We start from the raw sequence: 27964 nt of genomic DNA, 5'->3' as shown, positions 1-27964 counted from the left end.
ACTCAGCTCCTCTCTGGAATTCAGTTCTTTTGTCTATGTTTGGACCAAGGCTGTAATGAGGTCTGGAACTGAGCTGCCCTGGTGGAAGCCAAACTGAGCATCGGTGAGTAGGTACCACTTGACAGCACTGTTGACGACATCTTCTATCACTTTGCTGATGATTGCAAGTCGACTGATGGGGCAGATTGGTTTGTCCTGTTTTTCGTGAACAGGACATACCTAGGCAATTTTCAACTTTATCAGGTAGATGCCAGTGTTGGAACAGCTTGGCGAGAGGCACGACGTGTTCTGGAGCACAACTATTCAGCACTACAGCCGGGATGCTGTTGGGGCTTATAGCCTTTGCTGTATCCAGTGCACTCAGCGGTTTCTTGATATAACGTAGTTGAATCGAATTGGCTGAAGACTGGTTTATTTGATGGTGGGGACTGCAGGAGAAGGCCGAGATGGATCACCCACTCGGCACTTCTAATGGAAGATGGTTGCAAACACTTCAGCCTTGACTTTTGCACTCGCATCTTTGAACATCCCCATCCTCAAGGAGCCTCCTCCTCTTGTCAGTTGATTAAGAACATAAGAACATAATAGGAGCAGGAGTAAGCCATACAGCCCCTCGAGCCTGCTCTGCCATTCAATATAATCATGGCTGATCTGATCATGGACTCAGGTCCACTTCCCTGCCACTCCGCATAACCCTTTATTCCCTTATCGGTTAAGAAACTGTCTATCTCTGTCTTAAATTTACTCACTGAGCCAGCTTCCATGGCTCTCTGAGGCAGCGAATTCCACAGATTTACAACCCTCAGAGAAGAAATTTCTCCTCATCTCAGTTTTAAATGGGCAGCCCCTTATTCTAAGATTATGCCCCCTAGTTCTAGTCTCCCCCATCAGTGGAAACATCCTCTCTGCACCCACCTTGTCAAGCCCCCTCATAATCTTATATGTTTCGATAAGATCACCTCTCATTCTTCTGAATTCCAATGAGTAGAGACCCAACCTACTCAACATTTCCTCATAAGTCAACCCCCTCATCTCCAAAATAAACCTGGTAAACCTTCTCTGAACTGCCTCCAAAGCAAGTATATCCTTTCTTAAATATGGAAACCAAAACTATACGCAGTATTCCAGGTGTGGCCTCACCAATACCCTGTATAGTTGTAGCAAGACTTCCCTGCTTTTATATCGCAATAAAGGCCAAGATTCCATTGGCCTTCCTGATCACTTGTTGTACCTGCATACTAACCTTTTGTGTTTCATGCACCAGGACCCCCAGTTCCTGCAGCACCTTGCAATTTTTCTCCATTTAAATAATAACTTGCTCTTTGATTTTTTTCTGCCAAAGTGCATAACCTCACATTTTCCAACATTATAATCCATCTGGTAAATTTTTGCCCACTTACTTAGCCTGTCTATGTCCTTTGGCAGATTTTTTGTGTCCTCCTCACACATTGCTTTTCCTCCATCTTCGTATCGTCAGCAAACTTGGGGACGTTACACTCGGTCCCTTCATCCAAGTCGTTAATATAGATTGTAAATAGTTGGGGTCCCAGCACTGATCCCTGCAGCACCCCACTAGTTACTGATTGCCAACCCGAGAATGAACCATTTATCCCAACTCTCTGTTTTCTGTTAGTTAGCCAATCCTCTATCCATGCTAATATATTAACCCCAACCCCATGAACTTTTATCTTGTACAGTAACCTTTTATGTGGCACCTTGTCAAATGCCTTCTGGAATTCCAAATACAAATACATCCATTGGTTCCCCTTTATCCACCCTGTTCATTACATCCTCAAAGAATTCCAACAAATTTGTCAAACATGACTGCCCCTTCATAAATCCATGCTTGACTGAATTATGCTTTTCCAAATGTCCTACTACTGCTTCTTTAATAATGGACTCCAACATTTTCCCAACCACAGATGTTCGGCTAACTTGTCTATAGTTTCCTGCTTTTTGTCTGCCTTCTTTTTTAAATAGGGGTGTTACATTTGCAGTTTTCCAATCTGTTGGGACCTCCCTAGAATCCAGGGAATTTTGGTAAATTACAACCAATGCATCCACTATCCCTGCCACTACTTCTCTTAAGACCCTAGGATGCAAGCCATCAGGGGATTTATCTGACTATAGTCCCATTATCTTGCTGAGTACCACCTCCTTAGTGATTGTGATTGTGTTAAGTTCCTCCCCTGCCCCCCCATAGCCCCTTGACTATCCACTGTTGAGATATTTTTAGTGTCCTCGAACGTAAAGACTGATACAAAATATGTGTTCAGAGTATCTGCCATCTCCATGTGCCCCATCACTAATTCCCAGGTTTCGTCCTCTAAGGGACCAACATTTACTTTAGCCACTCTTTTCCTTTTTATATACCTATAGAAACTCTTGCTATCTGTTTTTATATTTTGTGATAGTTTACTTTCATAGTCTATCTTCCCTTTCTTAATCATTTTTTGTGTCATTCTTTGCTGGCTTTTAAAAGCTTCCCAATCATCTGTCCTCCCACTAGTTTTGGCCACTTTTTGTGCCCGTATTTTTAATTGGATGCCATTCTTTATTTCTTTAGTTAGCCATGGATGCCTATCTTTTCTCTTACACCCTTTCCTCCTCACTCGAATAAATTTTTCTTGAGAGTTATGAAATATCTCCTTAAATGTACACCACTGTTCATCAACCGTCCTGCACTTGAATCTATCTTCCCAGTCCACTTCACCCAACTCTGCCCTCATACCTTTGTACTCTCCTTTATTTAAGCTTAGTCCATGGTTTGAGATCCAACTTTCTCGCTCTCCATCTGAATTTGAAATTGAATCATGCTGTGATCACTCATTCCAAGGGGATCCTTTACGAGGAGATTGTTTATTAATCCTGTCTCATTACACAGGACCAGATCTAAGATAGCCTGCCCCCTGGTTGGTTCCGTTACATACTGCTCAAAGAATCCGTCCCTTATGCACTCTATGAACTCTTGCTCAAGGCTACCCTGACCAATTTGAATTGTCCAATCAATATGGAGGTTAAAATCACCCATGATTGTTGCTGTTCCTTTTTACAAGCCCCCAATATTTCTTCTGCCTTCTTTTTGTTTGCCGTACCTGCATGCTAGCTTTCTGTTTTTCTTGCACAAGGACACCCAAATCTCTCTGAACACCAACATTTAAAAGTTTCTCACCATTTAAGTTTTTCTATTCTTCCTACCAAAGTGAATAACCTCACATTTCCCAAAGTTATATTCCATCTGCCACTTAACTGCCCACTCACTTTGCTATCTATATCCCTTTGCAGGCGCTGTGTGTTCTCCTCACAGCTTACTTTCCCACCTATCGCCAGCAAATTTAGACATTACACTCAGTCCCTTCATCTAGCTTAAAACCATCCAGGACAAAGCAGCTCGTTTGATTGCCACCCCATCCACCACCTTAAACATTCACTCCCTCCACCACCAGCCTTGGCTGCAGTATATACCATCGACAAGATGCACTGCAGCAACTAATCATGGCTTCTTCGACAGCACCTGGCAAACCTGAGACCTCTACCACCTAGAAGGACAAAGGCATCAGGCGCACGGGAACACCATCACCCCCTTCAAGTCACACTCCATCCTGACTTAGAAATATATCACCGTTCCTTCATCATTGCTGGGTCAAAATTCTGGAACCTCCTCCCGAACAACGCTGTGGGAGTAGCTTCACCACACAGACTGCAGCACTTCAAGGCGGCGGCTCACTGTCACCTTCTCAAGGGCAGCTAGGGATGAGCAATAAATGCTGGCCTAAAAAGCACACAAAATAAATTTAGAGGAGGAGCCTTTATTCAAAGGCGAAGCTGCACAAACTCCACTAGTCATACCTTGACCTGTCAATGAGTAGTGCTGTGTAGATTTAAGATGTCTGGGGAAGCTTTGTTGGAGACATGTGCGATGCTGGCAGCTGATTTAAACGGATTATTGTGACTCCAACTGCTTCGCCTGTGGTTATGAATGTGACAGCAATCATTAATATTCTGGCCAGTGGGATATTCCAATCACAGCACATGATTTCAGTGGCATTGAACATGGTTCTATGTCCACCCGTGTTCCATTGGTGACTGATTAATTATTTGGGAAGATTGGAAAGCTAACCCATTTCCTTGAGAGTGCAGAGGAACAGTTCAGAATGCAGCAACGCTTTTGCTGGCTTCCCTAGAATCTTTGGTGCAACTGATTATACGCACATGGAGATATAGGAGGTAGCAGTCAACAGCATGGCATAAAGCAATTTTGAGGTCTTGCATTCCCTCAATTCTGACGGGTTTAGACAGGTTAGATGCAGAAAGAATGTTCCCAATGTTGGGGAAGTCCAGAACCAGGGGTCACAGTCTGAGGATAAGGGGTAAGCCATTTAGGACCGAGATGAGGAGAAACTTCTTCACCCAGAGAGTGGTGAACCTGTGGAATTCTCTACCACAGAAAGTAGTTGAGGCCAATTCACTAAATATATTCAAAAGGGAGTTAGATGAAGTCCTTACTACTCGGGGGATCAAGGGTTATGGCGAGAAAGCAGGAAGGGGGTACTGAAGTTTCATGTTCAGCCATGAACTCATTGAATGGCGGTGCAGGCTAGAAGGGCTGAATGGCCTGCTCCTGCACCTATTTTCTATGTTTCTATGTTTCTATGTTTCTATACAACTGGTTGTAACAGCTAAAAATAGATGATCTTGTGAAGGTTTAAACCCCAGGATCTGCACATGATTCTATTCTTGCTCAGTCACATGCACCTGTATATTTTGTGTAGCTTAACTGTCTGCAAAGGGAATCATGTCAGTATTCCTTTTAGAAATCGAATGTTTGAAAATAAATATGAGTTGTTTGAAAATGCTTCTCCCTGTTGACTTTTGAATATTTTGTTTGGTAGTGATAGTGGAAAGTAGCTCATTTGTAGGGCTGGTAGTTGAGGATTTAATAATGCAATGGTTGTGGCAAATATGGTGCTGTAAAAATTTGTTTTGTTTTGTCTCTCGCTGGCACACCGTAAAAGAGATGTGTCATTGCAAATGTAGGGAGTATTAGAAACATCATATCTTGAGAAAATGGCACATACAATAATTTTCTTTGATAAAATAATTCAGCTCTTGGATATGACGAGTTTTTTTCCCCCCACACAGTCAGTGAGACAAAGCCAGTAATTAAAGCAAAAGAAAACTCTGGGACAATAAAAGTCTATTGGGCCCAATGAAACTCATCCCTGCATGCTTTTTCCAATTTTAGGATCAAGTTGTATTCTGAACAGCACTGATGTTTTGGATTTTATCTTATCTGTACCAGTTAATATTCAGAAACATAGAAAATAGGTGCAGGAGTAGGCCATTCGGCCCTTCAAGCCTGTACCGCCATTCAATAAGATCATGGCTGATCTTCCCTCAGTACCCCTTTCCTGCTTTCTCTCCATACCCCTTGATCCCCTTAGCCGTAAGGGCCATATCTAACTCCCTCTTGAATATATCCAATGAACTGGCATCAACAACTCTCTGCGGCAGGGAATTCCACAGGTTAACAACTCTGAGTGAAGAAGTTTCTCCTCATCTCGGTCCTAAATGGCCTGCCCCTTATTCTAAGACTATGTCCCCTGGTTCTGGACTTCCCCAACATCGGGAACATTCTTCCTGCATCTAAGCTGTCCAGTCCCGTCAGAATCTTATATGTTTCTATGAGATCCCCTCTCATCCTTCTAAACTCCAGTGAATAAAGGCCCAGTTGATCCAGTCTCTCCTCATATGACAGTCCAGCCATCCCTGGAATCAGTCTGGTGAACTTTCGCTGCACTCCCTCAATAGCCAAAACATCCTTCCTCAGATTAGGAGACCAAAACTGCACACAATATTCCAGGTGAGGCCTCACTAAGGCCCTGTACAACTGCAGTAAGACCTCCCTGCTCCTATACTGAAATCCCCTAGCTATGAAGGTCAACGTACATACCATTTGCCTTCTTCACCGCCTGCTGTACCTGCATGCCAACTTTCAGTGACTGATGAACCATGACACCCAGGTCTCGTTGCACCTCCCCTTTTCCTAATCTGCCGCCATCCAGATAATATTCAGCCTTCGTGTTTTTGCCCCCAAAATGGATAACCTTACATTTATCCGCATTATACTGCATCTGCCATGCATTTGCCCACTCACCTAACCTGTCCAAGTCACCCTGCAGCCTCTTAGCATCCTCCTCACGGCTCACACCGCCACCCAGTTTAGTGTCATCCGCAAACTTGGAGATATTACACTCAATTCCTTCATCTAAATCGTTAATGTATATTGTAAAGAGCTGGGGTCCCAGTACTGAGCCCTGCGGCACTCCACTAGTCACTGCCTGCCATTCTGAAAAGGACCGGTTTATCCCGACTATCTGCTTCCTGTCTGCCAACCAGTTCTCTATCCACGTCAGTACATTACCCCCAATACCATGCGCTTTGATTTTGCACACAAATCTCTTGTGCGGGACCTTGTCAAAAGCCTTTTGAAAGTCCAAATACACCACATCCACTGGTTCTCCCTTATCCACTCTACTCGTTACATCCTCAAAAAATTCCAGAAGATTCGTCAAGCATGATTTCCCTTTCATGTTGACTTGGTCCGATCCTGTCACTGCTTTCCAAATGCGCTGCTATTTCATCCGTAATGATTGATTCCAACAGTTTCCCCACTACTGATGTCAGGCTAACCGGTCTATAATTACCCGTTTTCTCTCTCCCTCCTTTTTTAAAAAGTGGTGTTACATTAGCTACCCTCCAGTCCATAGGAACTGATCCTGAGTCGATAGACTGTTGGAAAATGATCACCAATGCATGCACTATTTCTAGGGCCACTTCCTTAAGTACTCTGGGATGCAGAGTATCAGACCCCGGGGATTTATCGGCCTTCAATCCCATCAATTTCCCGAACATAATTTCCCGCCTAATAAGGATATCCTTCAGTTCCTCCTTCTCACTAGGCCTACTGTCCCCTAGTACAATCGGTAGGTTATTTGCGTCTTCCTTCGTGAAGACAGAACCGAAGTATTTGTTCAATTGGTCTGCCATTTCTTTGTTCCCCATTATAAATTCACCTGAATCTGACTGCAAGTGACTTACGTTTGTCTTCACTAATCTTTTTCTCTTCACATATTTATAGAAGCTTTTGCAGTCAGTTTTTATGTTCCCTGCAAGCTTCCTCTCGTACTCTATTTTCCCCCTCTTAATTAAATCCTTAGTCTTCCTCTGTTGAATTCTAAATTTCTCCCAGTCCTCAGGTTTGTTGCTTTTTCTAGCCAATTTATATGCCTCTTCCTTGGATTTAACACAGTCCTTAATTTCCTTTGGTAGCCATGGTTGAGCCACCTTCCCGGTTTTATTTTTACTCCAGACAGGGATGTACAATTGCTGAAGTTCACCGAAGTAAATTATATGAAGTAAATTTCATATGCTTTAACGTCTTCCAACCGAAAACAAGAAACAAAAGTGCTGAAATCACAGGATTGTCTGCCCCATGTATTGGGGTGGACAGAACACTTCAAAATCCGTAGGTGCGCCCCATTTCGGGTGAAGGGCAATTTCGGCCCCAGAGTGTTTGACACCTATAAAGAAAGAAAGACTTGCATTTTGTTAGTGTCTCTCAGGACATCTCAAAGCGCTTTACAGCCAAGTAAGTACTTTTGGAATGTAGTCATCGTTGTAATGTGGGAAACGCAGAGCCAATTTGCGCACAGCAAGCTCCCAAAAACAGCAATGTGATAATGGCCAGTTAAACTGTTTTTGTTATGTTGATTGAGGGATAAATATTGGCCAGGACACCGGGGAGAACTCCCCTGCTCTTCTTCAAAATAGTGCCATGAGATCTTTTATGTCCACCTGAGAGAGCAGATGGGACCTCAGTTTAACATCTCATCCGAAAGACGGCACCTCCGACAGCGCAGCGCTCCCTGTGACACTGGAGTGTCAGCCTAGATTTATGTGCTCAAGTCTCTGGAATGGGACTTAAACCCACAATCTTCTGACTCAGAGGCGAGTGTGCTACCCACTGAGCCACAGCTGAAACTGGGTCACATAGCACAACCTCCAGCTATTAATTTAAAGGGGAAGGAAAGTCTGAGAGAGTACAGTTTTCCTTGAATGGTTCCAGTTCAGTCTAAAGTCTCAGCCCCCAATTGTTACCAATGGAGCTTTTCCATGATGTTTCCATGTAGTAATGTCGCGAGAGCAACATAGTAGTCCAATGGAGCTTTTCCATGATGTTTCCATGTAGTAATGCCACGAGAGCAACATAGTAGTAAGGAGAACAGACATAAAGGGCCCAAGTTTCCACATGATTTGCGCCTGATTTTTAGGAGCAACTGGTGGAGAACGGACTATCTTAGAATTTGCAATTCTCCACTTTTTTTTCTGCAGTTCTAGTCAGGTAGAACAGTTCTACTTTGGAACAGAATTTTTTCTTCAAAAGGGGGCGTGTCCGGCCACTGACACCTGATTTGAAAGTTTCCAGTGAAAATGTACTCCAAACTAAAGTAGAATGGAGCAAGTGAAGATTTTTGTAGAACTGAAAAAACCTGTTCTACACATTAAAAAATCAGGCGCAGGTTACAAATCAGGCGTCCAGAACGAGGTGGGGGGGGGGAGGAGAACTCATTAAATTCTACAATAAATCTTTATACTTGTACAAATATTATACAAATAAATCCAACCTGAATAAACATTTATAAGCAAAGAAAAGATTAAATAAACCATCTTCCTACCTGTGTGAAAGTGCTTCAGCCAGGAAGAATGGTGCAGGAAGCCTCACAAAACGAGGGAGCCGACCGAACGCGGGCGGGGTGGGGGGGGGAAGGAGGCAGCCGACCGAACGCGGGCCGGGGGGGGGGGGGGAAGGGAGCCGACCGAACGCGGGGGGGGGGGGGGGGGGAGGGAATGGAGCCGTTCCAGACGGCTGGCGGGAAAGAGAGAAGGCTGCAGGAAGCCTCAGAAATTGAGGAGCCAATTTCCCGACGGCAAAAGGGGGAGGTCGTCGGGAAACGGCTGCCTCAACTTTGAGGCTTCCTGCAGCCTTCTCACTGCTACAAGAAGCCTCTGTGCTGATGGCAATGTACTTTTATTAAAAAATTTTCAAAAACTAAACAACTACAAAGAACTACAAAAATGGCCGAGTGCCAATGTTTTTTTCACACTGAGTATGCGCGAACGCTCCAACGCGCACGTGCAGCGTTGCTGGCAGGAAAAAAACTAATTTAAATAGTACCCACCCCCTCCCACTTACAAAATCGGCGCGAGTGTAGGCTCCGCCCCCCTGGGCGCCGCGCCAAGCAGACAAGGAGCTGCAGAACGCTCCAGAATCGCTCGTTTTTTTTTCCGGCGCCGTTTTAGGCGCAAAAAACGGGCGCCCAGCTCGGAGGGGCGCCCGTTTTTTATCATGTGGAAACTTGGGCCCAAAGTGTCTCCATTTGAGATGAAATTTTGGTGTTTTGCTTAAAATAGAGTACCTTGTACAAACTGTTCCCCTTTAAAGCATGAATTCCTCAACATGCATGTCTACCCTGCAGTGAAGGTGTTTGATAAAACATTTGTCCTGCTCCTTGAAATTGTCTTGTATAGTAATGTTGCCAGTGATAAATTACTGTAGATATTTTTCCCATTTGTTTTATATTAACTCTTCCCTCTGCGAAAAAAGTGTATTAAGCTGAAATGTAGTGCAATGCTCTTAAGATTAAACGCAATTTATCAGCAAGCAAGGCTGATCTGAACTTTGAAAGATTACCCATTGCACTTGCTCTATAAAATTCAAAGAACAGAGTCTTGATGTAAGACAGAAATGTGCAGTCAGTCCTTTATTTAAACAAAGCAGCAGCATCACAAAATGTCATAGATACCATCTTAGCTCATATGCTGTAGATGACTAATGCTATAAATTAATACTGTCAGAAGACTTTTGTTAAATTATTTATTAAACAAGGACATTTGAGAACAAGGCTTAGATATGCATTAGCTTGCAGGATTGTGTTTTCATGTTCTTTGTATGGTCAACAAAAGACCAAAAAAAGGTTTCCATTGCTAATATATACTCATAGTATGTTCTCTTGTTCTCTCTCTCTCTCTCTCTCACACTCACTTGGGCGGCAAGCGCCTTTGCCGCCGAGAATGGGAGCTCCCACCGTCCAGATGGACGGCACAAGTCCCTCATTTGCCGCCTGTTGATCTTCGAAGAACCTTGTTGATTAATATGCCAACCAAAGAATATCCGGTACCTCGACGGTCCTTTGGACGACACTTGGGCGGTCGGGGGCCTTCACCAATTTTGGGCCTTTAGAGTCTAGGGGAATCAAGGGATTTAGACATCAGGCGGGAAAGTGGAGTTGAGGTCGATGATCAGCCATGATCTTATTGAACGGTGGAGCAGGCTCGAGGGGCCGTATGGCCTACTACTGCTCCTATTCCTTATGTTCTTATGAGCTGCTTAAATGTTGTTGGAGCTGCATTCCATCACACTCCAGATTTCAGAACATAAGAAATAGGAATAGGAGTCGGCCATTCGGACCCGCAAGCCTGCTCTGCCATTCAATAAGATCATGGTTGATCTTCTACCTCAACTCCACTTTTGTGCACTTTCCCAATATCCCTTGATATCCAAAAATCTATTGATCTCTGATTTGAATATACTTAACAACTGCACCTCCACATCACTTGGAATTCTCTACCCAGGAGTAGAGAATTCCAAAGATTCGCCACCCTCTGAGTGAAGAAATTTCTCCTTAACTCAGTCCCAAATGGGACGGCGTTGAGCACTTCGAGTCTCATCGCTGAGAGCGTGCAGAGGTCAAGCGCAGACAGAAGGAGCGTGCGGCAAACCAGTCCCACCCACCCCTTCCCTCAACGACTGTGTGTCCCACATGTGACAGGGTCTGTGGCTCTCGTATTGGACTGTTCAGCCACCAAAGAATTCACTTCAGGAGTGGAAACATAGAAACATAGAAAATAGGTGCAGGAGCAGGCCATTCGGCCCTTTGAGCCTGCACCACCATTCAATATGATCATGGCTGATCATGCAACTTCAGTACCCACTGCTGCCTTCTCTCCATACCCCCTGATCCTTTTAACCGCAAGGACCACATCTAACTCCCTTTTGAATATGTACACAACGAACTGGACTCAACAACTCTCTGTGGTAGAGAATTCCATAGGTTCACAATTCTCTGCATGAAAAAGTTTCTCCTCATCTCGATCCTAGATTGCTTACCCCTTATCCTTAGACTGTGACCCCTGGTTCTGGACTTCCCCAACATCAGGAACATTCTTCCTGCATCTAACCTGTCCAATCCCGTCAGAATTTTATATGCTTCCATGAGCTCACTTCTCATTCTTCTAAATTCCAATGAATATATGCCTAGTCGATCCAGTCTTTCTTCATATGTCAGTCCTGCCATCCCAGAATCAGTCTGGTGAACCTTCACTGCATGCCCTCAATAGCAAGAATATCCTTCCTCAGATTAGGAGACCAAAACTGCACACAATACTCAAGGTGTGGTCTCACCAAGGCCATGTACAACTGCAGCAAGACCTCCCTGCTCCTATACTCAAATCCTCTCGCTAGGAAGGCCAACATGCCATTTGCTTTCTTTACTGCCTGCTGCACCTGCATGCTTACTTTCAATGACTCATGTACCATGAAACCCAGGTCTCGTTGCACCTCCCCTTTTAATAATCTGTCACCATTCAGATAATAATCTGCCTTCATGTTTTTGCCACCAAAGTGGATAACCTCACACTTATCCACATTACACTGCATCTGCCATGCATTTGCCCACTCACCTAACCTGTCCAAGTCACTCTGCAGCCTTTTAGCATCCTCCTCACAGCTCACACTGCCACACAGCTTAGTGTCATCTGCGAACTTGGAGATATTACATTCAATTCCTTAGTCTAAACCAGTAATATATATTGTAAATAGCTGGGGTCCCAGCACTGAACCTTGTGGTACCCCATTGCTCACTGCCTGCCATTCTGAAAAGGACCCGTTTATTCCCACTCTGCTTCCTGTCTGCCAACCAGTTCTCTATCCACATCAATACATTACCCCAATCCCGTGTGCCTTCATTTTGCACACTAATCTCTTGTGTGGGATCTTGTCAAAAGCCTTTTGAAAGTCCAAATACACCACATCCACTGGTTCTCCCTTATCCACTCTACTAGTTACATCCTCAAAAAATTCTTCAAGGTTTGTCAAGCATGATTTCCCTTTCATAAATCCATGCTGACTTGGACTGATCCTGTCACTGCTTTCCAAATGCGCCTCTATTACATCTTTAATAATTGATTCCAGCATTTTCACCACTAATGATATCAGGCTAACCGGTCTATAATTCTCTGTATCCTCTCTCCCTCATATTTTAAAAAGTGGGGTTACATTAGCTACCCTCCAATCCAAAGGTACTGATCCAGAGTGTTTGGAATGTTGGAAAATTACAACCAATGCATCTACTATTTCCAGGGCCACTTCCTTAAGTACTCTGGGATGCAGACTATCAGGCCCTGGGGATTTATCGGCCTTCAATCCCATCAATTTCCCTATCATCATTTCCTCCTTCTCGCTAGACCCTTGGTCCCCTAGTATTTTCGGGAGGTTATTTGTGTCTTCCTTAGTGAAGACAGAACCAAAGTATTTGTTCAATTGGTCTGCCATTTCCTTGTTCCCCATTATGAATTCACCTGATTCTGACTGCAAGGGATCTACATTAGTCTTCACTACTCTTTTTCACTTCCGATATCTATCGAAGCTGTCGCAGTCAGTTTTTATATTCCCTGCAAGCTTACTCTCATACTCTATTTCCCCCCTCCCCCAACTAATTAAACCCTTAGTCCTCCTCTGTTAAATTCTAAATTTCTCCCAGTCCTCAGGTTTGCTGCCTTTTCTGGCCAATTTATATGCCTCTTCCTTGGATTTAACACTATCCCTAATTTCCCTTTTTAGCCACAGTTGAGCCACCTTCCCCATTTTATTTTTACACAGGGATGTACAATTGATCTGGTTCATCCATGTGATCTTTAAATGTCTGCCATTGTCTACTTACTGTCGTCAACCTTTTAAGTATCATTCGCCAGTCTATCCGAGCCAATTCACATCTCATACCATCGAAGTTACCTTTCTTTAAGTTCAGGATCCTAGTCTCTGAATTAACTGTGTCACTCTCCACCTTAATGAAGAATTCTACCATATTATGGTTACTCTTCCCCAAGGGGCCTCGCACGACAAGGTTGCTAAATAATCCTCTCTCATTACACAAGACCCAGTCTTGAATGGCCTGCTTTCTCGTTGGTTCCTCGACATATTGGTCTAGAAAACCATCTCTTATAGACTCCAGGAAATCTTCCTCCAGCGTATTGCTAGAAGTTTGGTTAGCCCAATCTATATGTAGATTAAAGTCACCCATGATAACTGTTGTATCTTTATTGCACGCATCCCTAATTTCCTGTTTGATGCCAGCCTCAACCTCACTACTACTGTTTGGTGGTCTGTGCACAACTCCCACTAATGTTTTCTGCCCTTTGGTATTTCGCAGCTCTACCCATACAGATTCCACATCATCCAAGCTAATGTCCTTCCTTACTATTGCATTAATTTTCTCTTTAACTGGCAACGCTACCCCACCTCCTTTTCCTTTCTGTCTACCCTTCCTGAATATTGAATATCCCTGGATGTTGAGTTCCCAGCCTTGGTCACCCTGGAGCCATGTCTCCGTAATCTCAATTACATCATATCCGTTAAGAGCTATCTGCGCAGTTAATACGAATGCTCCTCGCATTGAGACTCAGAGCCTTCAGGCTTGCTTTTTTTTTTTAAGCACTCTTTGTCCTTTTAGAATTATGTTGTAATGTGGCTCTTTTTGATTTTTGCTCTTGATTTCTCTGCTCTCCACTCTTGCTTTTCTCCTTCCTACCTTTTGCTTCTGCCCTCTTTTTACTTCCCTCTGCCTCCCTGCATAGATTCCATCCCCCTGCCATATTAGTTTAAACCCTCCCCAACAGCACTAGCAAACACTCCGCCTGGGACATCGGTTCCGGTCCTGCCCAGATGCAGACAGTCCAGTTTGTACTGGTCCCACCTCCCCCAGAACCGGTTCAATGTCCCAGGAATTTGAATCCCTCCTCCTTGCACTATTCCTCAAGCCGAGGGACTGCCTCGATGATGACTAAATGGTATATACTTCAAGCAAGGAGTTTAGGGAATAAGGCAAATGAGCTGAAAGCACAGATAGACACGGGCGTATGATATTATAGCTATTACTGAGACATGGCTAAAAGAAGGAAAGGTATGGCAGCTCAATATTCCTGGTTACAGAGTTTTCAGATGGGATAGAGGGGGGGATATAAAAGGAGGGGGTCGCAGCATTAATTAAAGAAACAATTACAGCTGTAAGGAGGGATGATATGTTAGAAAGATCATCAAATGAGACCATATGGATTGAATTGAAGAACAAAAAAGGGGCAATTACACTGCTGGGAGTGTAGTATAGATCCCCAGTCAGAGGATGATAGAAGAGCAAATAGGTAGGCAAATTTCTGAAGTGCAAAAACTATAGGGCAGTAATAGTAGGGGATTTCAACTACCCTAATATTAACTGGGATAGAATTCGTGAGAAAGGTATAGAGGGTGCAGAATTCCAAAAATGCATTCAGGAGAACTTTTTTAGTCAGCATGTAGCAAACCCAACAAGAGAGCGGGCGGTTCTGGACTCAGTTTTAGGGAATGATGCTAGGCAGGTGGAAGGGTTCTCAGTGGGAGAGCATTTTGGTGCTAGTGATCAAAATTAAGTTTAGATTTAGGGTAGTTATGGAAAAGGACAAATATAGACCAGAACTAAAAGTTCTCAATTGGGGGAAATCCAATTTTACTAAGCTGAGATATGATATAGCCAAGGTGGACTGGAAACAGCTGCTGGAAGGTAAATCAGTGTCAGAGCAGTGGGAGGCATTCAAGGAGGAGATCCTGAGGGTCTAGAGCAAGTATGTTCCCTTAAAGAAAAAAGGTGAGACTACCAAATCTAGAACCCCTGAATGTCATGGAGCATACATGGTAGGATTAAAAAGTAAATGTTGGTCCCTTAGAGGATGAGACTGGGGAATTAATAATGGGGAACAGGGAAATGGTAGAGATTTTGAACATATATTTTGTATTGGTCTTCACAGTAGAAGACACTAAAAACATCCCAATAATGGATAATCAAGGGGCTATAGGGATAGATAAACTTAAAACAAACACTATCACTAAATAAGTAGTACTTGATAAAATAATGGGACGAAAGGTGGACATGTCCCCTGGATCTGATGGGTTGCATCCTAGGGTCTGAAAAGAAATGGCTGCAGAGATAGTGGATGTATTGGTTGTAATCTACCAACATTTCTTGGATTCAGGGGAGGTCCCAGCGGATTGGAAAACCGCAAATGTAACGCCTCTATTTAAAAAAGGAGGCAGACAGAAAGCAGGAAACTATAGACCAGTTAGCCTAACATCTGTCGTTGGGAAATTGCTGGAGTCCATTATTAAGGAAGTAGCAGCAAGACATTTGGAAAAGCATAATTTAGTCAAGCAGAATCAGCATGGTTTTATGAACGGGAAATCATGTTTGACAAATTTAGTAGCGTTCTTTGAGGATGTGACGAGCAGGGTGGATAACGGGGAACCAGTGGATGTAGTGTATTTGGATTTCCAGAAGGCATTCAATAAGCTTCCACATAAAAGGTTACTGCACAAGATAAAAGTTATGGGGTTGGGGGTACTATATTAGCATGGATAGAGGATTGGCTAACTAACAGAAAACAGAGAGTCGGGATAAATGGGTCATTTTCCGTTTGGCAAACAGTACCTAGTAGGATGCCGCAGGGATCGGTGCTAGGTCCTCAACTAATTCCAATCTATATTAATGACTTGGATGAAGGGACCGAATGTAGCCAAGTTTGCTGATGATACAAAGATGGGTGGGAAAGCAAATTGTGAGGAGGACACACAAAATCTGCAAAGTAATATAGACAGGCTAAGTGAATGGGCAAAAATTTGACAGATGAAGTATAATGTGGGTAAATGTGAGGTTATCCACTTTGGCAGAAAAAAATAGAAAAGCAAATTATTACTTAAATGGGGAAAAATTGCAAAGTGCTGCAGTACAGTGGGACCTGGAGGTCCTTGTGCATGAAACATAAAAAGTTAGTATGTGTTAGGGCAAAGTTAAGTCAAATTAGAGTGTAGGTGAGCAAGGCTGAGAGAAGTGAAAAATGTACGTGCGGCTAAGCACGATGGAATACCGCTGAAGTCATTATCCTGAGAGCAGAATGCTCTTGCTGTTATCAAGGAATAGGCTTATGAAACAACAACCAGGTGCAAAGGGCAGTTTTACTAGTATTTCCTAAAAGGTTTGTGACTGAGTTCATAGAAACTCTCAAGAAGATAGTATCTGGCAAATGTCCTAGTACAAACCAGCTTCTCGTAGTAAAACCAGACAACTGATTGGGGTGGAGACAGTAATCATAGAAAAAACAATCTGCGAGGCTAGCTAAGGAGACACATAGAATTGTACGAGATAAGGGAAGACAAGGAAGGATTGAGACACCCCAGCTTTGTCTGTCAAACCTAGTCAAGAAGATAGTCACACAATAGGTCTGGGAAGGAGTTCACAGAAATGATGTAACACATTATTAATCAGATAAGAGGCGCATGGGATGATGTAACAAAATTGTACGTACCAATGAAATTGCTGCAGTTGTATACACTAATGAAATTATTGTAGGTAGACGAGGACTTGTGACGTGTTAGGGAAACAAGCAATGAAAAACTTCCGCGCGTAGCTTCATGATTTTGTATGTATTTTGACTGTATAAAAACAGCAGCCCCGAAACAGCTCGGGGAGAACAGCTGGTTGGGTCACCGAGTTACTGAACTCATGTAGGCGCTGTCTCTCCCTCGATCAAGTGCTTTATAATAAACGATTCTTTTCTCCGAAACAGACCTGTATTGAGTATCTTTGTAATACTCCTCAACAATTGGCGTAGTCTGGCAGGATGCATCTGGGCATAAGACAGACGGACATTTGCAGACCATCATGAGTGAGTATATTTTAAATACCACTCATAAATTCGATGTAATCTGCCAAAATGTGTCGGTCGCCTGGGGTGTCCGAACTTGTAAGAAGGGTCTGTCACAGTGTAAAAGACTTGGGGGTAATTTAAATGTGTTGTATATCCGTCACTATGTACAAGTCAAAGTGAGAAACCGGTAGTGGTTGCAGACTCTAGATTTGGGAGACCAGATTAGGGAGGCAATCAGTACCGTTAGTCCGGCCGGACGTTAGAGGAGTCCAAAGGCTTGGAGACAGTTCACAGAATCCGGTGGATGGGGTAGATGTGCCCAAACATGAGATGGCATGCAAGGATCTGTTGGACTGGGGACCAAACGGGTTGCTCAGTAGATACTTTGCGGATAACCATAAGAAACTGATCTTAACTGACGGATGGGATCCCAAATTAGGAGATCACGATAGAAACTATATAAGGTATCGATGGGATTGTAGACTCTAGGTTCAAGGAACCCGATTAGAGGGACAATCCGTATCTAAGAATACAGCGCAGTCGATAGAAATATCAGTGGGACCGTAGACTCTGGGTTTAAGTGAAACCGAGTAGAGAGACAGTTGGTATCTGAGAATACAGTGAAACCGATAAGGGGTAGATGTACCGAGCCGAGTATGGTGTGTAAGGATATGCTTGACTGGGGGCTGAACGGCTCCCTTAGGAAATATTTTTCGGACGACCATAAGAAACTGATAGTGACTATGTTAAGTGACGGATGGGATCCCAAAGAAGACCCCACTAAACAAAAAGAATGGTCGGACAAACAAAAACACAAGAAAGCTGCCAAGGCAGGAATGATGATGGTTAGTCAGTGTTTACAATACAAGCCATGGCCAGGCCACAATTGGAGGAATTGCACAAATTAAGAGTAGGAGATAGAGTGGGAAGATCTAAAAAGAATATAAAACCGACACAGAAGATTCAGCTCTTGTGCCGAGAAAGAGAGATAAGCTTTGTTGAATGAAAGTGGTTGTGTGGAAGTATTTTTGACTGTAGAATATTTGAAGTGGGAGTTAATGAATTTTTCATGTGTCTGGAAGCCGGTCTTTTAAAAGAGAAATGGGGCATCTGTATGTTTGTTTTAGCTCCACCCACTTTTTCAGGCTGAAAGCTGAAAGTTTTTAAACCCTTTGTAGTGTTGTCCAAGATGTGGGAAGTTTTAAGAAAGTGTGAACCTAGAATTGAATGACATTTTAAGTTAGAAACACAGATGTGGATTTATTTTGATGATAAGTTACGGAGCCAGGAAATGTACAAAGGATAGGTTTGTTTAACAAAAGATAAAACTTCAATTAAAAATGTGTGGTCTCATTTTAAATCAATTAGAATCGTAACAAAGTGCTGTCTTTTCAATTTGGTTATTGCAAGCCGAGACACCCAATTACTTGTTAAAAAAAAACATGTAATCATTGATTGCATTGGGTTGAAAGACAATAAGTTTAGTCTATTAATGAGATAAAGAAAGGAGAAGGGAGAGTGTAATGCCTTTTTTAAAAAAAAAAGCATGCATGGGTTTCTTGAGGTTACAGGTTGGGGGAAGCTCCGCCCTTGTTTTCCTGTGTGTAGAATTTTATTTTAAATGACGTGAAAGCTTCTAGTTCAGTAAATGAGATTTAAATAAACACAGTATTTGAATTAGTATTTTGAGATATTCTCCTTGATAAACATTTTGGTTATATTGGAAAATTTTGGATTTGAAAACCTTTTTAAAAGAAATACTAAACAGTTTAGGAAAAAAAATACTAAAAAGTTTGGAAACAATCTAAAAATCCCATTTTCTCTGATGAAAGACAGAAATGCTGCTTGGGGAAGATGAGATATGATATGGAAGCAGCCTTGGAAATGATTTGCGAGAACTTGAATTGCGAGCACTTGTATGTTAAAATAGTTTATAAACTATCACTTGTTTCAAATTTGATGTGTAAATTCGAGAGAGGAAGTTTTGAAGATACTAATGAGGTTGTGTGCCATACCAAATCGAACGACAGGATTAAACCCCTATGAGCTAATGACTGGACAAGCACTGAAGTTACCCGAGGGGATAGTTATTGGAGGGGCAGAATTACATAGAAAATAGGTGCAGGAGTAGGCCATTTGGCCCTTCGAGCCTGCACCGCCATTCAATGAGTTCATGGCTGAACATGAAACTTCAGTACCCCATTCCTGCTTTCTCGCCATACCCCTTGATCCCCGTAGTAGTAAGGACTACATCCAACTCCTTTTTGAATATATTTAGTGAATTGGCCTCAACAACTTTCTGTGGTAGAGAATTCCACAGGTTCACCACTCTCTGGGTGAAGAAGTTTCTCCTCATCTCGGTCCTAAATGGCTTACCCCTTATCCTTAGACTGTGACCCCTGGTTCTGGACTTCCCCAACATTGGGAACATTCTTTCTGCATCTAACCTGTCTAAGCCCGTCAGAATTTTAAACGTTTCTATGCGACCCCCTCTCATTCTTCTGAACTCCAGTGAATACAAACCCAGTTGATCCAGTCTTTCTTGATATGTCAGTCCTGTCATCCCGGGAATCAGAATGGTGAACCTTCGCTGCACTCCCTCAATAGCAAGAATGTCCTTCCTCAAGTTAGGAGACCAAAACTGTACACAATACTCCAGGTGTGGCCTCACCAAGGCCCTGTACAACTGTAGTAACACCTCCCTGCCCCTGTACTCAAATCCCCTCGCTATGAAGGCCATCATGCCATTTGCTTTCTTAACCGCCAAGTCAAAGTGAGAATCCGGTAGCTGTGGAGGCTGGGTCATTGAATATATTTAAGGTGGAGATAGACAGATTTTTGAGTGATTAGGGAGCGGGCAGGGAAGTGAAGCTGATTCCATGATCAGATCAGCCATGATCTTATTAAATGGCAGAGCAGGCTCGAGGGGCCACATGGCCTACTCCTGCTCCTATTTCTTATGTTATGACAGATACCAAGGGCTCAATACTGCAGAAACCCTAGAAGAGTATAGAAAGTGTAGGGGTGAAATTAAAAAGGAAATTAGGAAAGCAAAGAGAGAGCATAAAAAGTTAGGCAAGTAAAATCAAGGAAAACCCAAAGATGTTTTATAAATACATTAAGAGCAAGAGGATAACTAAATAAAGAGTAAGGCCCAATAGAGACCATAAAGGTAATCTGTATGTGGAGGCGGAAGACATGGGATCGTTCTTAATGACTACTTTGCGTCTGTTTTCACAAAAGAGAGGGGTGATGCAGATATTGGGTTGTGAAATATTAAATGAAATAAACAATAGTAAGAGAGGAAGTATAAGGAGTTTAGCAGCTTTGAATGTGGATAAATCACCAGGCCCGGATGAAATGTATTCCAGGCTGTTAAGAGAAGCAAAAGAGGAAATCCTGACCATCAGGATCCAGTACTTTCTGGCTATAGTGTGCTTCCAGAGGATTGGAGGACTGCTAATGCTGTACTGTTGTTTAAAAAGGGAGAAAGGGATAGACCGAATAATTACAGGCCAGTCAGCCTAACCTCGGTGGTAGGAAAGTTATTGGAAAAACTCCTGAGGGACAGGATAAATCTTCATTTCGAAAGACACGGATTAAACACAGAATCATAGTAATTTGCAGCACGGAAGGAGGCCATTTCGGCTCATCGTGTCCTTCCCAGCCGACAAAGAGCTCTCCAGCCTAATCCCACTTTCCAGCTGTAGGTAATGGCACTTTAATTGCACATCCAAGTATCTTTTAAATGTGGTGAGAGTTTCTGCCTCTACCACTCTTTCAGGCAGTGAGTTTCAGACCCCCACCACCCTCTGGGTGAAGAAATTATCCCTCAGCTCCTTTAAACCTCCCCCCCAATTACTTTAAATCTATATCCCTGGTTGTTGACCCCTCTGCCAAGGGAAACAGGTCCTTTTTATCCACTCTACCCAGGCGACTCAATTTTATACACCTCAATCAGGTCTCTCCTTAGCCTCTGTTCCAAAGAAAACAGACCCAACATCTCCATTCTTTCCTCATAGCCAAAATTCTTCAGTCCAGGCTTATAAATCTCCTCTACACCCTTTCCAGTGCAATCACATCTTTTCTGTAATGCAGTGACCAGAACTGCACACAATACTCCAGCTGCGGTCTAACCAGTGTTTTATACAGTTCAAACATAACCTCCTTGCTCTTGTATTCCATGCCTCGTCTAATAAAGGCAAGTATTCCATAAGCCTTCTTAACCACCTTATCTCCCTGGCCTGCTACCTTTAGGGATCTGTGGAGCTGCACTCCAAGGTCCCTTTATTCCTATACACTTTTCAGTGTTGTACTATTTAATGTGTATTCCCTTGCCTTATTAGACCTCCCCAAATGCATTATCTCACACTTATCCAGATTGAATTCCATTTGCCAGTGTTCTGCCCACCTGACCAGTACTTTGATATCTTCCTGCAGTCCACAGCTTTCTTCTTCATTATCAACCACACAGCCTATTTTAGTGTCATCTGCAAACTTCTTAACCGTACCCCCAACATTTAAGTCCAAGTCATTGATATACTCCACAAAAAGCAAAGGACCCAGCACTGAGCCCTGAGGAACCCCACTGGATACAGCCTTCCAGTCACAAAAACACCCATCAACCATTACACTTTGCTTCGTACCTTTGAGCCAATTTTGGATCCAACTTGCCACTTTTCCCTGGATCCCACGGGCTTTTACTTTCGTGACAAGTATGCCATGTGGGAACTTATCAAAAGCTTTGCTAAAATCTATATAAACATCATGTGCACTGCCCTCATCGACCCCCCTGGTTACCTTCTTGAAAAATTAAATCAAGTTAGTCAGACACGACCTTCCCTTGACAAATCCATGCTGACTGTCCTTGATTAATCAATCAATGTCTTTCCAAATGAAGATTTATCCTGTCACTCAGGATTTTTGCCAATAATTTTCCCACCTCGGAGGTTAGGCTGACTGGCCTGTAGTTACTTGGTTAATCAAGGACAGTCAGTATTGATTTGTTAAGGGAAGGTCATGTCTTGGTCGTGTTATGCTAGAACAGTATAAGTGTATACAACACTAGTTAGGCCACAGCTAGAGTACTGCGTACAGTTCTGGTCACCACATTACAGAAAAGATATGATTGCACTAGAGAAGGTATAAGGGAAAGTTACGAGGATGTTGCCTGGACTGGAGAATTTTATCGATGACGAAAGATTAGATAGGCTGGATTTGTTTTCCTTGGAACAGAGGACGCTGAGGGGAGACTTTATTGAGTTGTATAACATTATGAACGGCCTCGATAGAGTGGATAGAAAGGAGCTATTTCCCTTAGCAGGCGAGTCAACAACCAAGGGGCATAGATTTAAAATAATTGGTAAGAGGTTTAGAGGGGAATTTTTTTCACCCAGAGGGTGGTGGGGATCTGGAACTCACTGCGTGAAAGGGTGGTAGAGGCAGAAACATCACCACATTTAAAAGATACTTGGATATTGATAGAGAATTCAAACAAGCAGGCTGTGAGAAAGCACAGACTTCCCAGTCAGAGCTGCTACGTGAGTGGGAGCATGTTGCATTAAGTCATGAATCAACTTGACATTTTAGGACCTTTGGCAGCGAGCCAATTAAAGGTTAACAGAATATCAATTGAGCCAATAAGGTCAAAGAAGGCAAGTTCTTTTCTGTAAATTGATCAGGTATAAGAACAGCCATTTTGGCCATGTGTTCTTAGAAAGACCAAGGAACTGGCAATCAGCCAGAAGCTTGTTGCTACTGCCAGAATATGTTATGTTAAACTATCACCGGAGTTCGCATTTCATTGAAAATTGAGGGATCCAACAGATGTGCATTTGAAATGACGTAACCTACAGGGTACGGACCAAGATTTGGAAAGTGGGATTAGGCTGGATAGCTCTTTGTCGGCTGGCACGAATACGATGGGCCGAAAAGGCCTCCTTCCATGCTGTAAATTTCTATGCTTCTATATAGTGGTGTCTGGCATCTTTCATTCTGTTCCACTTTAGAAAGATGATGGTTTCAGCAACTATCACATTTGTGCAGTCGCTCTTCTTCAGCCACAGCCTTGAATATAATCAACGACTCAGCATCCACACCCTTTGGGATAGAGCATTCCAAAGATTCACAATCCTGAGTGTGAATAAATTCCTTCTCATCTCAGTCTTAAATGGCCGACCCTTTATCCTGGGACTATAGCCCCTAGTTCTAAACTCTGCAGCCAGGGGAAACCTCTCAGAATCTACCCTGTCAGGCTCCCTCAGAATCTTGTATGTTTGAATTGAATCACCTCTCATTAGAGAGTATAGGTGCAAGCTACTGAATCACTCCTCAGGACAACTCTCTCATCCCAGGGATCAATCAAGTGAACCTTTGTTGCATCGACTCGAAGGCAAATATGTCCTTCCTCAGAAAAGGTGACCAAAACTGTGCACAGTACTCCAGGTGTGGTCTCACTAAAGCCCTGTACAATTGTAGTAAGACTTCCTTACTCTTATACTCCATCCCCCTTGCAATAAAGGCCAAAATACCATTTGCCATCCTAATTGCTCACTGTCCCTGCATGCTAACTTTCTGTATTTCCTATACAAGAACACCTAAAGCTCTTTGAACAGCAACATTTAATACTTTCTCAACATTTAAAAAATATTCTGTTTCTCTATTCATCCTACCAAAGTGAATAACCTTACATTTCCCCACATTATACTCAATCTTCTATCTTATTGCCCACTCGCTTAACCTATTTATATCCCTTTGTAGGCTTTTTGTAGCCTCCTCACAATTTGCTTTCCCACCTAGCTTTGTATCGTCAGCAAACTTAGATACATTGCAGTTGGTCCCTTCATCTAAGTCATTAATATAGATTGTAAATAGCTGCGGGTCAAGCAATGATCCATTCAACACCCCACTAGTTACAGATTGCCAACCGGAAAATGACCCATTTATCCTTACTCTCTGTTTTCTGTCTGTTAACCAATCCTCTATCCATGCGAATATATTATCCCAACCCCATCAGCCCTTATCTTGCATAGTAACCATTTATGTGGCACCTTATTGTATGCCTTTTGGAAATCCAAATATACTACATCCACTGGTTCTCCTTTATCTACCTTGTTAGTTACATGCCCAAAACCTCTAATAAATTTTTTAGTAACACGGTTTCTCTTTGATAAAACCATGTTGGCTCTGCCAAATCATATGATGATTTTCTAAGTGCCCTATTACCACTTCCTTATAATGGATTCTAGCATTTTCCAGATGACTGAACTGGCCAAGAACTGGCCTGTAGTTTCCCGTTTTCTCTCACACTCCTTTCATGAATAGCAGCGTTACATTTGCTGCCTTCCGATCTGCTGGGACCATTCTAGAATCTAGGTAATTTTGGAAGATCACAACCAATGCGTCCGCTATCTCTGCAGCCACCTCTTAAAATCCTAGGATGTAGGCCATCAGGTCAAGAAGATTTGTCAGCTTTTCTCAAGCACTTTTTCTCTACTGATATTAATTACTTTAAGTTCCTTACTCTGATCAGTCCTTGGTTCCCTGCTATTTTTAGTATGCTTTTTGTGTCTTCTGCTGTGAAGACAGATACAATATATTTGTTAAACATCTCTGCCATTTCCTTATTCCCCATTATAATTTCACCTGTCTCAGCCTTTATTGACCAATGCTTACTTTTGTCAGTCTCTTCCTTTTTACGTACTTGTAGAAGCTCTTGAAATCTGCTTTTATATTTCTTGCTAGTTTACTCTCCTATTGTATTTTCTCCCTTTTAATCAATTTTTGGCCATCCTTTGCTGGTTTCGAAAGCTCTCCCAATTCTCAGGCATACTACTATATGTTGCAACATTATAAGCCTCTTCTTTTAATCTAATACTATCCTTAACTTCTTTAGTTAGTCACAGATGGATCACTTTTGCCGAGGAATTTTTATTTCTCAATGGAATATATATTCCTTGAGAATTTTGGAATATTTCTTTAAATGTTTTCCACTGGTTATCTATTAGACACCCTACTGCAAGCTCCAGGCTGATGCAATATCGGGAGGTTGAGAAGCCAACCCAGTGGAATCAAGGTAGGTCGGAAGAGGCGTTCATGCTCGTGGCGGCAGTGGCCCACACTATTTTTGTGGAGCCCAAAGGAGCTGCCCCACTTAGAATCATAGAACAGTACAGCACAAAAGGAGACCACTGGGACCATCGAGTCTGCGCTGGCTCTTTTGAGGAGCAATGCAGTTAGTCCCACTCCCCTGCTCTTTCCTCATATCCCTGTAATTATTTCTCCTTCAAGTATTGTCTCCCCAGTTGTGTCCCAAAATGGCATTCAGGGTCCTGTGTGTATCACTGGACATGATTTGGCTATTGTAGTAGAAACAAATTAGTCAAGGGGAAAATGAATTTTCGTAAAGTTAAAATCTTAAGCAAGTAGGCTAAAAAAGGCTATTCCTGGTAGAATAGCTGAGCCCTAACTGAACGACTTATTGAACCCATAATCTTGGAACAGAATATGTCCTGTTCTCATCAAAGCTAAAACAAAGAAAAGGCTATAAAAACCCAGCTGAGTGCGTCATTAGAACGAGTTGAGATTGAAGTATCACAGTATAAAACCAGATAGTTGGAAAGAATACACTCCAAGGTGGTCACATGGGATGGTTAGAGATTATGGGAAACAATATACAATTGAAAAACATGTCAAATGTTTCAAGCAGTTAGGATAAGAGGACAACAGTTCAAGGAACTGCAGAATGATGTGACCACGTAACTTATCAGATAAACAGCGCACAGAGGAGGCAACGAAATTTGCTGCAATATAATTGTATCAACCAATTAATTATAGTTGTTAGATGAAAAGTTTGTGACGGGGCAGGGAAACAACAAATGGAAAGCCTCCGCACAGAACTTCATGATTTTGTATGTATTTTGAATGTATAAAAACTAATAACCCAAGATTGTTCGGCGAGAACAGCTGGTTTGGGTCACCGAATTATTGAGCTCGTGTAGAAGCTGTTTCTCCCTCGATCGAGTACTTTATAATAAACAATTCTTTTCTCCAAAACAGACTTGTGTTGAATATCTTTGTAATACTCCACGACAGCTTACAAAGGTGGGCGCTCCAGTTTCCCAATGCAAGGCCCAGGGGAAGATTGCAGCAGGCTCAGTGCAATTCTCAACCGGGGTGTTACAGTGGGGTTTCTGCCAGCCGGGAGGCCTCAACCTTTACTCCAAAGTGTGCAATTGTGTCAAAAGCTAGCATGTTAACTTTATTTAAAAAATCTTTGCACATTTATTTGATAGATTTAAGGCAGATATGGTAGAGATATTGGAGGAAGCAGTATTATGTGGCTGCATTGAGATATATTCTTTTTTTTTTAAGAAAAAATAGTTTGCTTAGGTGATTAGGATATGTTTCTCTTTGGGTCTTCATGAAATAAAGAATTTGTTGAATGCTGACAAGAAAATGGCTTGAAGTACAAAGCAGAAACCGAAAGGAGCTTGGAAGCTCTCTTATTGCTTAAAATACAGATCAAACAAGACAACAGATATGTTGTGTTCCTAACACAGATGAGACTGCACACAGGGGGTTAAAGTAACAGTGACTTCAGTCTTTATTAAGACACTCCAGAGTGAGGAACAGGCCTTAGGGGCCAGCTTATGTACATACTCCCAAGGGATGCTGGGATCCCTTGGGACTTCAGGGGATGCGCTCCATGATGGCGGAACATGGAAGTGCATGTTTTATAGATACACAACATCACTCCTCCCCCAAAGTCAAAGTGAAAACTATTTACAAGGTGAGGCGGTCGGGAGCCTTTCTTTCCCTGGTGGACCGCCTCGGTACAAATGTCTGTTCTGGTGTGTTGGCTGTGCCCTCGCTGGGCTGGCGTATTGTTGGCCCTGCAGGGCTGCTGGGTGAGCCTGGCCTTGCTGGGCTGTTGGGAGTGATGGGTTCAATTTCCTGGTCCGGGGTGGTGTCGTGGGCTCGAAAAAGGTGGTGTCTGCTGTGGGTTGTTCAGGGCAGTCTGTGAACCGCAGCCTCGTTTGGTCCAGGTGCTTTCTGCAAATTTGTCCATCGTCTAGTTTGACTACAAACACCCTACTCCCCATCACCGTGACCGCGATCCACTTGGGACCATGTCCATAGTTTAGCACATACACAGGGTCATTCAGCTCAATTTCCCATGACATAAGGTGCGACCATCATTTACATTTTGTTGCTGCCGCCTGCTCTCTACCTGATCATGCAGGTTGGGGTGAACCAGTGAGAGTCTGGTTTTAAGTGTCCTTTACATGAGTAGCTCAGCCGGGGACGCAGCTCACCACTTCCTGACTTTCAGATCGCTGGCACGTGTAGAACCAATACCTCACCATCAACACGCTTTCCCTCGGGTTAAGATGCTACCGAACCAGTGTACACAGCTCCTCATACGACTTATCGGTGGGTTTCACTGGAACCAGAAGATTCTTCATGAGACTGTAGGTCGGTGCCCTGCAGACTGTGAGGAGGACCGCTCTCCTTTTTGCAGCGCTTCCTTCTCCGTCCAGCTTGTTGGCTACAAAGTACTGGTCTAGCCGTTCGACATAGGCTTCCCTTAATGAAGCACAAAGAGACATATTTGTCATCGGAATCGGCCACGAAGGCCTCCTATACAAATTGCTCTCAGCTGGCATCACGGTCACCCTGCAGAAAGCAATCCAAGTGAGCCAGGCCTACATGGTTTCGGCCGGCGACTCCAGGCGAATACTGACCCAGGACTCTAAACCGGCGAGCGCAGTGCACTGCATGGATACTTCTAAAGGCAGAAATGCTGCCCCGAGTCCCGCAACCCTGAGTCCGCCACATGGGGCAAACCGGATGGCCCTGTGCTGGCGCTGTGGAGGAAACCACAGGGCCCACC

General features: G+C 43.1%; 1 long non-coding RNA gene across 1 annotated transcript in view; it reads left to right on the top strand.

Moving 5' to 3' along the window:
• The window catches only part of LOC139275978 (uncharacterized), a 69110-nt gene that overhangs the window by 12186 nt on the left and 28960 nt on the right, over positions 1-27964 (top strand). The window contains exon 2 of the long non-coding RNA XR_011595799.1: positions 16990-17088. This is a non-coding gene — a long non-coding RNA (uncharacterized lncRNA). The remainder of the gene's footprint in view (positions 1-16989; positions 17089-27964) is intronic.

The sequence above is a fragment of the Pristiophorus japonicus genome, chromosome 11 (genome assembly GCF_044704955.1).
Source record: "Pristiophorus japonicus isolate sPriJap1 chromosome 11, sPriJap1.hap1, whole genome shotgun sequence".
NCBI lineage: Eukaryota > Metazoa > Chordata > Chondrichthyes > Pristiophoridae > Pristiophorus > Pristiophorus japonicus.
Note: the sequence above shows the minus strand (reverse complement) of the source record. Positions and strands in the feature narration are given on the sequence as shown.